Genomic DNA, 13561 nt, shown 5'->3' on the forward strand with positions numbered 1-13561 from the left:
CATCTGTACTGGGCACATTTCTTAGAAAAAGAGTATTTCACTTAATAGTAGAGTGTTCACATTAAATGACTATCAATACTTTCATATTGTATAATCAACTGATCTAGATTAGGATGCCACACTGCACAGGTGAATTTCAGGATTCACCAAGATCCTCACCTATGAAAAATACCAATTCTAGCTCTGGCTGGGTAGCTCAGCTGGTTAGAGCATTATCCTGATATGCCAAGGTTGCCGGTTCAATTCCCAGTCAGGACACATTCAAGAAGCAACAAACAAATGCATAAATAAGTGGAACAACAAATTGATGTTTCTATCTATCTATCTATCTATCATCTACCTACCTATCTATAATCAATCTATCTATATCTATATTTATATCTCTTCCCCTCCCTCCCTCCCTTCTTCTCTACTTTCCATTCTCTCTAAAACTAATGAATTTAAAAAAAAGACCAGTTCTAGATACTGCATTTCTTGCTTGAGAACAAAAAATATAGAAAGCATTTTCAGAACCATACACTTTGATCTAATAAGTACCCTATCTATCATCTTTAGTCATTAAAACATAAAAGTTTGTTCAGGCCCCATGGCGGCTCGGCGGCAACGGGACTAGCAGCAGTCACCGAGAGCTTCTATAGCATCAAATAAAACTGACAATACAGTTACAGATGACCCTTCTCCTGGCAAGAAAACTCAAAATTGCCAGAGGCACGGGGTGAAAAAGGAGCCTGAGGCTGGAGGAAAGGCTGATAAGGAGAGAGTCGAAGACAAGCAAGAGTCTGTGAAGACCTTGCTGTTAAAGGTAAAGCTCCCACGGACCCAGAGTGAACCTCTAAGGTGGGGAAGACCCATATCTACTGTGAAGGGAATGATGTGTATGGTGTCATGCTAAATCAGACCAATCTCCAGTTCAACAACAGCAAGTACTACCTGATTCAGCTGTTAGAGGATGATGCCCAGAGGAACTTCAGTGTTTGGATGAGATGGGGCTGAGTTGGGAAAATGGGGCAGCACAACTTGGTGGCTTGTTCAGGGGACCTAAACAAGGCCAAGAAAATCTTTCAGAATAAATTCTTTGACAAAATAAAAAAAATTGGGAGGATCATGAGACGTTTGAGAAGGTACCTAGAAAACATGATGTGGTACAAATGGACTATACCACCAATACTCTGAAGAGGAAACAAAAAAAGAATCTCTTAAATCCCCCCTGCAACCAGAGTCACAGCTAGATTTTCATGTACAGGAGCTGATAAAGTTGATCTGTAATGTCCAGGCCATGGAAGAGATGATGGTAGAAATGAAATACGATACCGAGAAAGCCCCACTTGGGAAGCTGACAGTGGCACAAATCAAGGCGGGTTACAAGTCTCTTGAGAAGACTGAGGATTGTATTCATGCTGGCCAACAAGGATGAGCCATTGTGGAAGCGTGCAATGAATTCTACACCAGGATTCCTCATGACTTTGGACTCCGTACTCCTCCATTGATCCAGACAGAGAAAGAACTGTCAGAAAAAGTACAACTACTAGAGGCTTTGGGAGACATTGAAATTGCCATTAAGCTGGTGAAGACCAAGCTGCAAAACCCAGAACATCCATTGAACCAACACTATAGAAAACTTCACTATGCCTTGAGCCCTTTAGACCATGAAAGTTATGAGTTCAAAGTGATTTCCCAGTAACTGCAGTCCACCCATGCTCCCACACACAGTGACTCCACCATGACCTTGCTGGACGTTTTCAAAGTAGAAAAGGAAGGTGAGAAAGAAGCCTTCAGAGAGGACCTTCATAACAGGATGCTGCTATGGCACAGTTCCAGGCTGAGTAACTGGGTAGGAATCCTGAACCACGGGCTTCAAACTGCCACACCTGAGGCTCCCATTACAGGTTATATGTTTGGAAAAAGAATCTACCTTGCCAACATGTCTTCCAAGAGTGCCAATTACTGCTTTGCCTCTCGCCTAAAGGATGCTGGACTACTGCTCTTATCAGAGGTAGCTCTAGGTCAGTGTAATAAGCTACTAGAGGCCAATCCAGAGGCAGAAGGATTACTTCAGGGTAAACACAGCACCAAAGGACTGGGCAAGATGGCTTCCAGTCCTGCAAGGTCATCACCCTCAATGGGAGGACAGTGCCCTCAGGACCAGCACATGACACAGGAATTCTGAATCCAGAGGGTTATGCCCTCAACTACAGTGAATTTGTTGTCTATAACTCCAACCAGGTCTGTATGCAATACCTTCTATAGGTTCCATTTAATTTCCTGCAGCTGTGGTAACATTGATATTAAATAAACCAGAGAAGATATCTTCAAGCGACAAAATAGAAGATGTTGTACTTTAAGCTTTCTTGTATTTTATGTAATAAATATAGTATAAATCTAAGAGAAAAACATAAAAGTTGTAGCAGTCTCTAATATTATTTACTCAAAGGTGACTTGGTTATGTTTTGTTCTTAACCTGGGGTTATGGACTCTGAATTTCAAAAGGTCCAAGAATTCAAATGGGAAAAGCTGACACCTTATTAAACTTGAAGTGAAACTTAGTATTTACTTTATTATAAATGTAGACAACAAACAATACTACTCTTAGCAGTGCCTATGACTTTTCATCACTAGAAATCACATACATTCTCATAACACATTGCAGTCAGTCCAGATATACCAAATGTCATTGACTCTCATTGTGACTTTGAACTTACAGTGAAACATTAGAATCACTGCCAGAATCTTATGATTGTGAGAGTAAACAATCATGTTCTTTACTACGTCATGTACATCTTAAAATGTTTTGATAACTGTAAGCTATACAATTGGTAATCTTTGAAATCCTATATGTCATTTTATACATATAAAACATTATTCTAAGAAGACAGGCATAGGCTTAATCAAGAATACCAAGGACTCTGTGTGCCAAAGAGATAAAATCAAATCATTTGAATTTAATTTAAAAAAATAAGAAAAGGAGTCTTCAAAGGAACCCTTTGTCACCATCTCTTCTGTTTGTTTTATTTCCTTTTTTGTGTGTCCCCCTCCCACAAATTTGAGGGTAAGGGCCAGTCAAACATGACCCCACACACCTCCCCCCTATCAAACCCACCTTTGCCCTTCTCTAAAGAGCACGGGAGACTTTTAAGACATCCATAGACCTCTGTGATAGCACTGTTTATTCATCTTTTTTCCAAAGTGATTTGTTGCCACTTTCTCCACTATTAACTGATGGGTAAACATGACAGCATTTGAATGCTATTTTTCTGGTGTTTCCTCTAGGTTGGCTTTGACTTTGGGTTCACCTGGTGCTGGTTCCTTGAGGTGGCGGGCCATTGGATGCCTGGTAACTGCAATACCTGCCATTCCCATAGTGCTGTCTGCTAGTTCAGGGTTTTTACAACACGTTCTGGTTATATTTTATTTGGCCTCCAAACCTTAAGCTTAGCAACAAGACTATCACACCTCACTGCTGACTCTAAAGGGATTCTATCCTCCATGGATTAAGAAGTGTGAATAATATTAGTAGTGCCTTTGGTGCCTCCACAGGCACATTCATTCACATTTAAATACACATTTTTATGTTTAGCCATTTATTCCTAGCTGTGAAATATGGCAACAGCTTATATATTAGCATAGTAATCCAGGCCGTAGGTCTGGGGGAAATTTATGTTGAACATTTTTGATGCCATTATTCACACTGTGTGTGAAGCTGAGCAAGGCTTTCTTCTGAATCAGACTAATACCAGATCCATACACCACTGGCTGCTCTCCTAAAAATCTAACTATTTTAAGTTCAGTTATGTTGCAATGTTTTTTAAAAATGTAAGCCTATGACTTCAGCATTGCACTTGCAAATATGAATGATTGTAGTCAAAGAAAACCAGCCTAAAATCTTGGCTCTGTCATATACTAGTTTTGTGGCCTTGTATAAGCCTCATTTAACCTGTTTCCATGACTATAACGTAACTAATGCTGTTGGGATTAAATGAAGAAATAAGAGAAAGCAAATTAAATGCAGAAATGAATACAAAGTCTGCTATGTAGTTTGGGCTCAATGAAAGAGGGCTATTACAATGATTGTATTCACTGAATGGTGGTATACAATAGAGTTTAACCTCTCAGGTCCCAGGTTGAATAAGGGAAAGCCGGAGATATTGTTAGCAGGGATGATAAGAACATGCCAGCTCATCGATTCCTCCTGCTTCATCCTACCAGGCAGTGGTGAGAGGCACAGAGAGGTTAAGGAGTTTCCTCAAGGTCACTTAGTTATTCATTGATTGAAAACACTAAGACAAAATCTATTTCTTCAGCCTAAGTTCTACTCTTCAAAGCTTAAGGCAAAATACCAAGGAGCCAAAGGCAGAACACTTAATCATAAAATAACAAATTTCCATCTCCTGTGTACAGAGCAAAAGTCCATGGAGTTATAAGAACAATGAGTTCATGAAAGAAAGTAGCTGCCCTTCACATCCTGAAGCTCCTCCTTCAAGTATTCTGCTCCCGTCGAACACGAGGTATCTCTAAGATACAGAGCAGTTGCCTTCTCTTTGCATAAGGGACACAGATTGGATTACAATTGTATGCATTTCTCATTCTGGAGTTTTAAATTCCATTTTGCTCCAAGTGTAAAGCTTTTTCCATTTCCTCTAGCATCTCCATGTCTTTTCAGTCTTCCATCACCGAGCTCTCTTTCCAGACTTCATCCACTCTCACTGTTCTGTGTTCCCATATTCTCATTAAACACTCAGCACAAGCTAAAAGGTCCTACAAGCTTTTTTCTTTTTTTAACTTTCTACAGGTCCTGATACCCTAGTCATATTATGAACATCTATAAATGTAAAGATGTTACTTTGGGGTGATGTTATCTATAAGCAGTAAGACTATTACCTACAAGAGGCAATAGGATACAGCTATCATCCCAGAGTCCAGATCCAGACTGCCTGGGTTTGAATCCCTGTCCTGGCCATTTGTTAGCTGTGGAGGCTTACCAAGTTTTATAACTTCTCTAATGCTCGGTTCACTCATTTGTAAAATCGAGTTAATACCACCACTTACTTCACAGGATTGTTATAAAAAATAAGTGAATTATTGTATGAAAAACACTTAAAGCAGTGTCTGACACATAATAACTGCTATAAATTTGACTATTGTCATTATTTTGAAATTCTGTCCTTCCAAATTTCTTGGAGTTAGATTTCCTTTACTTTTCTGAAATTATGTTGATAGAAAATGGAAGTAATTTTTTAAATGGGCTTGCTTGACAACTGACAAATTGGGGAACCTTATATGTGTGGGGGCTGGTAATTTTACTGGTTTAGACTTTGAAACGCTAAGATCAAGTACCCAAAACCCTTGAACTCACACTCCAGGCCCTCTATCATTTTGCCTTTTCACTGCTCTTCAGGTTCATATTCCACTGGTCTGGTTTTCAATTGCTCTGTAACAAACCACCCCAACATTTAATGGCTTGAAACAACATCATGATTGCATGGGGCCAGGAATTCTGCGAGGAGTCAGCCGAGAGATCAGGCATTGACTACAGTCGGTTGGTGGTATTCACTCAGTGACTAGTCTGGTCTGAAGGGCCCAGGATGGTTTTACTCAAGTGACTGGGGCCTTGTTGGAGATTATTGAAAGGCTGGTCACACCTGAGCCCCTCAGCGTCTCCACGTAGTTTCAGGGACTCACCACATAGGTTTTCCAGTAAGGTAATCAGGCTTCTGACCATGGTGGCTAGCTTCCTCTACCATGAGTATTCCAAGTGGAGCCGCTGATCTTTAAAGACCTGGTCTAGAAACTGGTACAGTGTCACTTACAGAGTCATATTCTATCCAAATATTCACAGAGACAAAGACTGCTGAACGGAAGAGGAGAGGACATTGACTCCACCTCGAAAGGAGAGTCAAATACTTTGTGGCCATTTTTAGACTGCCACGCCCACCAGACTCAGCCTGGAGTCATTCATTTAAATAATGCTAAATTGTTGTAATTTCTCACTACCCTCACTGTTCAAAGCCTTAATGCCTTTGTACAACCTGATACTCTGTCTATGATGCTTCTTCTACCTTTTTTCTTCCAGCTAACTTTAACTCATCCTTCAAATTCCATTTTGGACATCCTCTATTGCTGCTTCACACCCCTAAACAGACTCTGACTGGAAAGCACACTGTTGTGTGCCTATCTTATCTCTTCACATATTTTATTGAAATTATCTTTTCATTTGTTTTCTTCACCAGTATATGATCTCTGTGGTGGGGGGAGAGTAGCAAGTTTTCTTTTAATTTTTTTGAGTTTCCAGAGGCTTACTCAATTCATGACACACTAATGCATTCCGTCTGATCTGAATGACTGTCATCAGTTTTATTTTTATTAAATATGTACCAAGATTAGTATATAAAATCAGTTGACTCTAATTCAAATGACCAAAGCACTTCACCAGGAATATTTGGCTTTTAAACATTTTGAAACAGATTAATTTGTAAAATTTCAGTTTTTATAATAAGATAAAAATGTACAATATTCAACAATGAGGTTGGTTTTATATATCTTTACTCAACTACAATATGCATTTCATTTTTCTTTTCAGGGTTAAATTGGCATAGATAGACTAGGAAATAATTTTTTAAAGTTAGTATCTGGAAGTCAATAAAAATGATGAAGAAGCTGTCTTGATGCTAACAGAGAAATAGAATTATATATGATCTTTCAAGTGTAGAAAATTAATCTATTTCTGGCTATAGATGTATCTGATCACACTCCAAAATTAAAGTACAAGGAAATTTCCAATATTTCTAGAAGCAACATAAATAGCTTGCCACATTGCTCTACTTGCAGAATTTTCAACCAATCTCCTCTTATACCTTCCATCTTCATGTTTATTCTTTCATTTCTCTTTCATTGATAGTAGAAAATGTGTAAAGAATATATATAGCAAAACAATGTGGTTACATTTTTGAACATTATTATGTTCTAGTTACCGTGTTAAATGCTTTCTGTGAAATATCTCCTTTATTTTTACAATGACCCTAAAAATTATCTGCTATTTATATTGAGAAACTTCAAGCTTTCAGAAATTAAGTGATTTTGTCATGGTCACATAGTTTGTAAGTGGCTGACACAAAATTTCCGTATTTCCAAAGACCCTACTGAAAATCTCTCAACCTTACCTCGTAAAGGGATTGAATCGCGGCATTTAGTTAGATCTGCATGGCTGCTCTACGGCCATCAATGTTTCCTCTCACGTTGCGGATATAAAAGTCAATGAATTGTATGAAATATTTTAGTCTCCATTTAGCTTTTCAATTTTACTTGACCATTACTCAGTGTGTTTCTAATTGTAAATGTGTGACTTTTTCACTTGTCATTTATTTATACATAAATATTTACAGATGTAGATATGAATTTCTCACCCAATGTTGGCTCTAACTTCAGTGAGGTAATCCTATTCCAAATGCACCATTTTACAGGAATGTTAAAAGCAGACAAACAGAACAGAAAGATTGGACTTTAATACTGCTTAAGTACCATGGCAGGAAGCACTAATCATTTACCACAATCATCCCGCAAAGCATGTGTTAACTGCATCATTCATTACTTAACTCCGACAATATCTATTGAGCATTTTCTATGTGACAAAACTGTTCCAGGCTTTGTGTATTCAGCAGTGAGCAAAATAAAATCTAAAGCTTTGTACAGCTTATATTTATATGGTAAGATAGAAAACAAATTAATATGTCAAATGGTGATAAGTGTTATAAAGAAATCTAAAGCATTTTAAGATTATAGGGAGTACTGGGGGTGCATCTGAATTTTATGTCACTGAGAGCTGACATCTGAGCAGAGACCTGGAGGAAGCAGGTAACAGTTAGCTGGGGGGTAAAAAGAGTGTTAGCAGAAGAGGGTACAAAAATGTAAAGGGCCTGAGGTAGTGCATGTTTCATGTGTTTCAAGCATAGCAAGGGTGGCAGTGTAGCTGGAGTCAACTGAGGGAAGGGAAGAATATAAGAGCTAACACCTAGAAGTTAGGGCAGATGAGTCCTCCATATTGCTGGGCCTTGTGGATCTTGGTAATACTTTTGGCCTTGAATGAGCCAGAAGAGCAATTAGAGGGTTCTAAGGTGGACTTACCTGTCCTAGAAGAAAACATAGGCAGAAAAATCATGGACATTTAGCTTAGTAATATTTTTCTGATATAACACCTTGGGCAAGGAAAACAAAAGAGAAAATAAACAAATGTGAATACATCAAACTAAAAAGTTTTTGCATAGCAAAACTTTAAGAAAATGAAAGGAAAACCTACTGAATGGAAAAAGGTATTCACCGATGATATACCTGATAGAAGTTAATATCCAAAATGTGTAAACTACTCAACACCAAAAAAAAAATCTAATTAACAAACAGGCAGAGGGCCTGAACAGACACTTCTCCAAAGGCGATGGATATACAGATAGCCAATAAACATAGGAAAAAATGCTCATCATCACTAATTATCAGAGCAATGCTAATTCCAATCACAATGAGATATCACCTCACACTTGTCAGAATGGTTATCATCAATAAATCCACAAATGGCAAGTGTTGGAGTTACCTCACAAAATTAAAAATGGAACTGCCTTATGACCCAGTGATTCTACTTCTGGGTATTTACCTGAAGACAGCCAAAACACTTATTCAAAAAAATATATGCAACTCTATGTTCATTGCAGCATTATTTACAATAGTCAAGCTATGGAAATAACACAAATGCCTACCAATATACAAGTTTATAAAAACACAGTGGTACATTTATACAGTTGAATATTATTCGGCCATAAAAGAATGAAATCTTACATTTTGCAACACCATGGATGAACCTAAAGGGTGTTATGATTACTGAAATAAATCAGTACAAGAAAGACGGAGCCTGGAAGATGGCGGCAACATAGGTGGGAGCGGAAACCACTTCCACTCAGCGCCAGGGAAATACCTAGCTGATCTGAGGAGCAGAGCGAACAGCCAACAGTACTCCAGCATATACGAAGATTAGAGACCAAAGATAGAGGACATTGAAAGATCTGACGGTAAGAAGAGTGCCCAAGGACAATAAGGTCCCCGGGACCCGGGACCGCGCGGTACAAGGGCTGCAGAGGCGCCAGCCCTGGCGCAGGGGCTGCTGCAGGAGTCCTGGGAGAGGGCCAGGCTGCGCTGTGAGCAGCCAGGTGCTTGATTGGACCAGGGGGGCTTGAAAAGGAGGAATTTCTCAAAAAGAAAAAGAAAATAGAGACACTCAGGGGCTAGTTAGAGAACTCTCGGTGGTGGCCGAGGCCCCTGGCGCCCCTCCCCCCTCCGCCCCTGGACTGCGAACGGGGAACGCGGGATAAGCAGCACCGGCGCTCACCTGAGGTCCGGTTGCGCGCGGTAGCGCGCGCGCAGATTAGCGAACGGGGCCCATACGTGAAACCCCGGAGGGGCGCCCACACCTGAAACCTCCGAGATCTTTTGGAGCAGAGACTAGCTGCTCCACCCACAGACCCAAAACCTCGGAACCGAGGACCGCGTGATTCGGTCCCAGGGCGGCCCCGCCCACCCGAGAGTCTCAAGCCCTGGGCGGCTGGATCGGGCTCCCAAGCGTAGAGCCTCTGGCTCGGCGGCGGGCTGCGCGCTCACCAAGCGTAGGGCCGGCTGGATGCGCACTTCCCAAGCACAAAGGGGCTGGCGAGAGTCGTAACACCAAGGCGGCTGAACCAGCAGCTTGCAGCGCGCCAGCCTCCCTAGCCTGGGCGGCTCGATCGGTCGGCCGGCTGCGCGCTCAGAGCCCAAATAACATCACAAACCCGAAGCGGCTGGATTCCCCTGCTGCGCGCGCACGCGTCCGGAGCCAAAGCGGCTGGAGCGGCCACTCGAGAGTCCCAAGAACAAAGCTGCTGGATTGGCTGATCAACGGCCTGATTGCCTGCCAGGGACCACACCTACAAAACAGTGAAGAGTGTGACCCAGGAAGGAAGAAAAGTAAAACCAATCCTTCCAACCACCCCCTCCCGTTGCACAGACAGGACAACAGCAGAAATAACCTGAACGGTTTAAAGCCAACAGAAGATTTTTTTTTTTTCCCCTTTTTTTTTTTTTTTTTTTTTTTTCCCTTTTCCTTTCCACCTGAACTCCTTCTTCCTCTCTCTCTCTTTTTTTTTCTTTCATTCCTTCTTCCTCCCATCCTTTACCATTTTTATGTCTTCTTCCTGCCTTCTTTTATCTATTTCTATGTTTTAATTTTTGTTAAAATTCCTTCTTATCTTGCCTCCGATCTTTCTTTAATCCTTCTTCCCTCCTTCCTCCCTTTCCTCCTTTCCTATTTCCTTTTTCCCTCCTTCCCATCTTTGGTTTTTTTTTTTTGTTTGTTTGTTTGTTTGTTTTTTCCTTTTCTTTCTCCCCCCCTTTCTATTTTTCCCACAGGTGCGACAACAAAACCTGGAGTGCTGAAAAGACTAGAGTTAGACCGTGTTAAACACATAAACGTCAGCTCAAGACCAGTGAGCACAGGAGAGTAAGGAGACAGCACCACCGAATCCCATTGGCATTCTACCATAGAAGTTCATATCATAAACCCAGGGATTCAGAACAAAGCAATTTAAGAAGCAGAGGCCAACAAGAAGAGCCTCACAAACAATGGGAAGACAAAGAAACAATTCCCAAATGAAAGGAAAGGAGGAAGTCTCAGAAAGAATGCTAACCGAAAAAGAGGCAAGTCAACTATCAGATACTGAGTTCAAAGCAATGGTCATCAGGAAGCTCACTGAGCTCTCTGAGCTCAAAGAGAACTACCAGAAACTACAAGGAAACTACAATGAACTCACTGCAAACTATATCAACATGAAAAAGGAAATAGAAAATATCAACAAGAGCCAAGAGGAAATGAAGAATACAATTTCTGAATTGAAGAACACAGTAGAAGGAATTAAAAGCAGACTTGATGAAGCAGAGGATCGGATCAGCGAGCTGGAGGATAAAGTAGAAAAAAACACCCAGAAGGAGCAAGAAAAGGAAAAGAGGCTCAGAAAGAATGAAGAGGCAATAAGGGAAATGCAGGACAACATGAAACGTAACAATATCCGTATAATAGGAATACCAGAAGGAGAAGAAGAAGAGCAAGGGATAGAAAACCTGTTTGAAAAAGTAATGATGGAAAATTTCCCTAATCTGAGGAGAGAAAAAGTCACCCAAATCCAGGAATCACAGAGAGTCCCAAACAAGAGGAACCCAAAGAGACCCACTGCAAGACACATCATAATTAAAATGGCAAATTTCCAAGACAAAGAGAGGATCTTAAAGGCAGCAAGGGAGAAAAAGGAAGTAACATACAAGGGAGCCCCAATAAGGTTAGCAACTGACTTCTCAATGGAAACGCTCCAAGCCAGAAGAGAATGGCAAAAAATATTCCAAGTAATGAGAACCAGAGGCCTCCAACCAAGACTACTTTACCCAGCAAGGCTCTCAATCAAGATAGAAGACCAAATAAAGAGCTTCCCAGACAAAAGAAGTCTAAAAGAATACAGCTCCACCAAACCAGCTCTGCAAGAGATGCTAAAGGGACTGCTTTAAGGAAAGGAAGGAAAAGAGAAAGACAGAGGAACACAGGTAGGAAATAATGGCAATGAATAACTACCTATCGATAATAACCTTAAATGTAAATGGATTAAATGCTCCAATCAAAAGACATAGAACAGCTGAATGGATAAGAAAACATGACCCACACATATGCTGCCTACAAGAAACCCATCTCAGGACAAAAGACTTACACAGACTGAAAGTGAAGGGCTGGAAACAAATTTTCCAAGCAAACGGACAGGAAAAAAAAGCAGGGGTAGCAATACTCATATCAGACAAAATAGACTTCCAAAGAAGGGCCATAAAGAGAGACCCAGAAGGTCACTTCATAATACTCAAAGGAAGAATCCACCAAGAAGACATAAACATTATAAATATATATGCACCCAACATAGGAGCACCCAAATACATAAAGAAAATCTTGGAGGATTTCAAGAAAGATATTGACAGCAACACAATTATAGTAGGGGATTTTAACACCCCACTATCAAAAATGGACAGGTCTTCCAAACAAAAGATTAACAAAGATATTGTGTCACTTAACAATACCCTAGAGGAAATGGACTTAACTGATATATACAGAGCTTTTCATCCCAAAGAAGCAAAATACACATTCTTTTCAAGTGTCCATGGATCTTTTTCAAAGATAGACCACATGATAGGACACAAAGCAACCCTCAACAAATTCAAGAAAATTGAAATCATATCAAGCATCTTCTCTGACCACAAGGGTCTGAAACTAGAAACCAACCCCAAGGGTAAAAACCCAAAACACTCAAAATCATGGAGACTGAATAGCATGCTATTAAACAATGAATGGGTCAAGAACGAGATTAGGGAAGAAATCAAAAACTTCCTGGAAACAAATGAAAACGAACTCACAACAACCCAAAACCTATGGGACACAGCTAAGGCAGTCCTGAGAGGGAAGTTCATAGCAATACAGGCCTACCTTAAGAAGTTAGAAACAGTTCACACAAACAACCTAACCCTACGCCTACAAGAACTGGAGGAACAACAACAAAGACAGCCCAGAGCAAGCAGAAGGAAGGAAATAACCAAGATCAGAGCAGAACTAAATGACATAGAGACTAAAAGCACAATTGTAAGGATCAATGAATCCAGAAGCTGGTTCTTTGAAAAGATAAACAAAATCGACAAGCCTTTAAGTAGGCTTATCAAGAAGAAAAGAGAGAGGATCCAAATAAACAGAATTAGAAATGAAAGAGGAGAGATTACAACTGATACCACAGAAATACAAAGGATCGTAAGAAATTACTATGAAGACCTATATGCTAAGAAATTTGAAAACCTAGATGAAATGGACACATTTCTAGAAAAATATAATCTTCCAAAACTGACTGAAGAAGAAGCAGAAAACCTGAACAGACCAATATCAGCAAAGGAAATTGAAGCAGTCATCAAGAAACTCCCATCACACAAAAGCCCTGGACCAGATGGTTTCACAGGAGATTTCTACAAAGCATTTAAGGAAGAACTAACCCCTATCCTTCACAGACTATTCGAAAAAATCCAAACTGATGGAAGACTCCCAAACTCTTTTTATGAAGCCAACATCATCCTAATCCCAAAACCAGATAAAGACACAACGAAGAAAGAAAACTTCAGGCCAATATCGCTGATGAACATAGATGCTAAAATTCTCAACAAAATATTAGCAAACCGCATCCAGCAATATATTAAAAAGATCATCCACCATGACCAAGTGGGATTCATCCCAGGGATGCAAGGATGGTACAATATTCGCAAATCAATAAACATAATACATCACATCAACAACAGCAAAGACAAAAATCACATGATCATATCAATAGATGCGGAAAAAGCATTCGATAAGATACAGCACCCATTTCTGATAAAAACACTCAGCCAAGTGGGAATAAAGGGAGCAGTCCTCAACATAATTAAGGCCATATATGAGAGACCTACAGCCAGCATCACATTCAATGGACAAAAACTTAGAGCTTTCCCA

General features: G+C 40.2%; 1 pseudogene; it reads left to right on the forward strand.

Moving 5' to 3' along the window:
• Nucleotides 1-586: 586 nt before the first annotated feature.
• On the forward strand, nt 587-2277 carry LOC112302911 (poly [ADP-ribose] polymerase 2 pseudogene; annotated as a pseudogene).
• The last annotated feature ends 11284 nt before the right edge of the window (nt 2278-13561 follow it).

Source organism: Desmodus rotundus, chromosome 1 (assembly GCF_022682495.2).
Source record: "Desmodus rotundus isolate HL8 chromosome 1, HLdesRot8A.1, whole genome shotgun sequence".
In the NCBI taxonomy this organism is placed as follows: domain Eukaryota; kingdom Metazoa; phylum Chordata; class Mammalia; order Chiroptera; family Phyllostomidae; genus Desmodus; species Desmodus rotundus.